Consider the following 5,140-nt stretch of genomic DNA (forward strand, 5'->3'; position numbering starts at 1 on the left):
TTTGAGAAAGTTCTCATGATATTTGTATGCATGCATTGAATGATTGTTGATTGTTAGATGAAGAACAAATCTTGGAAAGCATGAAATAGAGGAGAATTGAGTGAATCAACCCCTAAACACATGAGTGACTAGAGCGAATACACATCCGGTGAGGGTTCAATTGCTCAATCACATGTTTTCACCAAAATCATTCTTATTCATGCAAGTTTGTAAATCTCTTTGATAATTCAATACAATTGTGGGTAGGATTTGACTCTGATGAGCGGATAATTTATACCCTTTTTTGGCATTATTTTTACATAGTTTTTAGTATGTTTTAGTTACTTTTATTATATTTTTATTAGTTTTTATTCAAAAATCACATTTCTGGACTTTACTATGAGTTTGTGTGTTTTTCTGTAATTTCAGGTATTTTTTGGCTAAAATTGAGGGACCTGAGCAAAAATCTGATTCAGAGGCTGAAAAAGGACTACAGATGCTGTTGGATTCTGACCTCCTTGCACTCAAAGTGGATTTTTGGAGCTACAGAAGCCCAATTGGTGCGCTCTGAATTGTGTTAGAAAGTAGACATCCTGGTATTTCCAACAATGTATAATAGACTATAATTTTCCTGAGATTTGATGGCCCAAACTGGCGTCCAAAGCCAGCCTAAAAATTTCTGGCGTAAAACGCCCAAACTGGCACCAGAATTGGAGTTAAATGCCCAAATTGGCACCCAAGCTGGCTTTTAACTCCAGAAACAGCCTATGCACGTGAAAGCTTCAATGCTCAGCCCAAGCACACACCAAGTGGGCCCCTGAAGTGGATTTCTGCACTATCTGCACTTAGTTACTCATTTTTTGTAAACCTAAGTTACTAGTTTAGCATAAATAGCACTTTTTACTATTTGTATTGGAGACTTTAGACTTTTAGACTATCATAGTTGGAGACCATTGTTCACGTTTTAGAGGCTGGCCTCACGGCCATGCCTAGACCTTCTTTTCTTATGTATTTTCCACGGTAGAGTTTCTACACCCCATAGATTAAGGTGTGGAGCTCTGATATTCTTCATGAATTAATACAAGTACTATTGTTTTTCTTTCAATTCACGCCTACTTCTTCTCCAAGATATACTCTCGTACTTAATTCAGTTAAGTCAGAATGAAGGGGTGTCCCGTGACAATCACCCAAATATTTGTTACCCGCTTAGCCAAGATCCGCGTGCCTGACAACCACAAAGCGGTCTACATGATGTTCAACGTAGTCATTGGACGACAGCTGGAGTATATTCTCTTGGATATCTAATACACGGACCGAGTCTGTGAGATTAGTATCTTCGTGGTATAGGCTAGAACTATTGGCAGCATTCCTGGGATCCGAAAAGTCTAAACCTTGTCTGTGGTATTCCGAATAGGATCTGGGAAGGGATGACTGTGACGAGCTTCAAACTTGCGAATGTTGGGCGCAGTGACAGTGTGCAAAAGGATCAATGGATCCTATTCCGATGCTAGCGGGAACTGACAGATGATTAGCCATGCGGTAGCTGTGCTTGGTATTTTTCATCCGAGACGAGAAATCCGACAGTTGATTAGCCGTGCAGAAACCGTAGAGGACCATTTTCACTGAGAGGATCCTACAGCTTGCCATGGAAGGGAGCACGCATGGTTGGAAGAAGGCAATAGGAAAGCAGATGTTCAGAAGCAACAAAGCATCTCCAGACGCTTATCTGAAATTCCCACCAATGAATTACATAAGTAACTTTATTTTATTTTATGTTTTATTTATCTTTTAAATATCAAAACCTCATAACCAATTGAATCCGCCTGACTGAGATTTACAAGATGACCATAGCTTGCTTCAAGCCGACAATCTCCGTGGGATCGACCCTTACTCACGTAAGGTTTATTACTTGGACGACACAGTGCACTTGCTGGTTAGTTGTACGGAGATGTGAAAAGTGTGAATCACGATTTCCCACACCAAGTTTTTGGCGCCGTTGCCGGGATTGTTTGAGTTTGGACAACTGACGGTTCATCTTGTTGCTTAGATTAGGTAATTTTATTTTATGTTTAAGCTTTTTTTTATTTTCGAAAAAAAATAATAAAAAATTTGTTCTTCAGAATTTTAAGAATGAATTCTAAAGTTTCATGAGATATGGTGAAACCTGGCTGGCTGTTAAGCCATGTCTAATCCCTTGGACTGAGGTTTCTACTTTCCATTAGGACATGCGTGTATCTGTTATGTTAAAGCTTGGCTGGCTACTAAGCCATGTCTAATCTTTTGGACCGGAGCTTTAGAATAACATTTCACGAGCCTTTTGGTTCCCATCAATTTGGTTGTTGTATGTAATGCTCTGCTAAAGCTTGGCTGGCCATTGGCCATGTCTAATTCTTTTGGACCGAAGCTTTAGACTAACATTGCATGATTCCTGGAATTCTTATTAAAAATTTTGAACTTCTTTATTTTCTTTTCCCAAATTAATTTTCAAAAAATACAAAAAAAATTAATAAAATCATAAAAACCAAAAAAAAAATTGTGTTTCTTGTTTGAGTTTTGTGTCAAAATTTTAAGTTGGGTGTCAATTGCATGTTTTAAATTTTCTTTAATTTTCGAAAATATATGCATTGTGTTCTTCATTGATCTTCAAGTTGTTCTTGATGATTCTCTTTGTTAATCTTGTGATTTTCTTGTTTTGTGTCTTTTCTTGCTTTCATATGCATTTTCGAATTCATAATGTCTAAACATTAAAAATTTCTAAGTTTGGTGTCTTGCATGTGTTTCTTTTCTTAAAAATTTTCAAAAAGATGTTCTTGATGTTCATCATGATCTTCAAAGTGTTCTTGGTGTTCATCTTGACATTCAAAGTGTTCTTGCATGCATTAGTTGTTTTGATTTTAATTTCTTATGTCTTGTGTCTTTTTGTTGTTTCTCTCTTTCCTCATTAATTCAAAAATCAAAAAAATAATATCTTTCCCTTATTTCACTCATAAAATTTGAAATTTTGAGTTGATTTGGTCAAAATTTTTTAAAATTTAGTTGTTTCTTGTAAGTCAAGTCAAAATTTCAATTTAAAAATTCTATCTTCTCAAATCTTTTTCAAAAATCAACCTTTCTCACTTTTCTTTCCTGTTTTTCGAAAATTTTAAAAAAATTGATTTTCAAAATCCTTTTCTTAATTTTATTTCATATTTTCGAAATTAATGCTAACAATTAATGTTTAGATTCAAAAAATTTCAAGTTGTTACTTGCCTATTAAGAAAGGATCAATCTTTAAATTCTAGAATCATATCTTTTAGTTTCTTGTTAGTCAAGTAATCTATTTTAATTTCAAAAATCAAATCTTTTTAATTTCCAATTCAAATCTTTTTCAAAATGATTTTCAATCATATCTTCTTCAAAATTTAATTTCAAAATCTTTTCTAACTTCTTATCTTTTCAAAATTGATTTTCAAATCTTTTTCAATCAACCACTTGACTTTTTGTTTGTTTTACTATTTCTTGTCTTTTTTAAAAACCACCTAACTACTTTTCTCTCTCTAATTTTCGAAAACCACTAACAACTTTTTCAAAAAATTTTTTGATTAACTAATTATTTTAAATTCTAATTTTATTTTATTTCTTTTAATAAATTCGAATTCTAACTAATAATTAAAATAAAAACAAAAATATTTTTCTTTTCTTTTAAATTAACTTTCGAATTTCCTTCCTCCCTCATCTCCTTCTATTTATTTTATTTATCTACTAACACTTCTATTCTTAAAAATTCGAACCCTCTCCCTCTCTCTGTGTTCGAATTCTTCTTCTTCTTCCTTCTTCATTCTATTCTTCTATTCTTCTACTCACATAAAGGAATCTCTATACTGTGACATAGAGGATTCCTCTTCTTTTCTGTTCTCTACTTTTTTCATATGAGCAGGAACAAGGATAAGAACATTCTTGTTGAAGCTTATCATGAACCTGAAAGGACTCTAAAGAGGAAGCTAAGAGAAGCTAAAGCACAAAACTCTGGAGATGACCTAACAGAAATTTTCAAAAAAGAAGTAGAGATGGCAGCCGAAAATAACAACAATGATGGAGATGCAAGGAAGATGCTTGGTGACTTTACTGCACCAACTTCTGACTTCTATGGAAGAAGCATCTCAATTTCTGCAATTGGAGCAAACAACTTTGAGCTTAAGCCTCAATTAGTTTCTCTAATGTAGCAGAATTACAAGTTTTATGGACTTCCATTGGAAGATCCTCATCAGTTCTTAGCTGAATTCTTGCAAATCTGTGACACTGTTAAGACCAATGGGGTTAATCCTGAGGTCTACAGACTTATGCTTTTCCCCTTTGCTGTAAGAGACAAAGCTAGGATATGGTTGGACTCACAACCTAAAGAAAGCCTGAACTCTTGGGAAAAGTTGGTCAATACTTTCTTGGCTAAATTCTTTCCACCTCAAAAGTTGAGCAAGCTTAGAGTGGAAGTCCAAACCTTCAGACAAAAGGAAGGAGAATCCCTCTATGAAGCTTGGGAAAGATACAAGCAATTGATCAAAAAGTGTCCTTCTAACATGCTTTCAGAATGGAGCATCTTATGTATATTCTATGATGGTCTGTCTGAATTGTCCAAGATGTCATTGGATCACTCTGCTGGTGGATCTCTTCATCTGAAGAAGACACCTGTTGAAGCCTAGGAACTCATTGAGATGGTTGCAAATAACCAGTTCATGTACACTTCTGAAAGAAATCCTGTAAATAATGAGACGACTCAGAAGAAAGGAGTTCTTGAGATTGATACTCTGAATGCCATATTGGCTCAGAATAAAATATTGACTCAGCAAGTCAATATGATTTCTCAGAGTCTGACTGGAATGCAAGCTACATCCGGCAGTACTAAAGAAGCTTCCTCTGAAGAAGAAGCTTATGACCCTGAGAATCCTGCAATGGAAGAGGTGAATTACATGGGAGAATCCTATGGAAACACCTATAATCCTTCATGGAGGAATCACCCTAATTTCTCATGGAAGGATCAGCAGAAGCCTCAACAAGGCTTTAATAATAATAATGGTGGGAGAAATAGGTTTAGCAATAGCAAGCCTTTTGCATCATCTTCTGAGCAACAGACAGAAAATTCTAAGCAGAGCCTCTCTGACTTAGCAACTATAGTCTCTGATCTATC

General features: G+C 35.0%; 1 non-coding gene across 1 annotated transcript; it reads right to left on the reverse strand.

Annotated features, from left to right (window-relative positions):
* Window positions 1-4,430: 4,430 nt before the first annotated feature.
* LOC112773842 (small nucleolar RNA R71) lies at window positions 4,431-4,538 on the reverse strand. Its single transcript, XR_003188368.1, has one exon. It is a non-coding gene; the product is annotated as a small nucleolar RNA R71 (small nucleolar RNA).
* Between the last annotated feature and the right edge of the window lie 602 nt (window positions 4,539-5,140).

This window comes from Arachis hypogaea, chromosome 18 (assembly GCF_003086295.3).
Source record: "Arachis hypogaea cultivar Tifrunner chromosome 18, arahy.Tifrunner.gnm2.J5K5, whole genome shotgun sequence".
Lineage (NCBI taxonomy): Eukaryota > Viridiplantae > Streptophyta > Magnoliopsida > Fabales > Fabaceae > Arachis > Arachis hypogaea.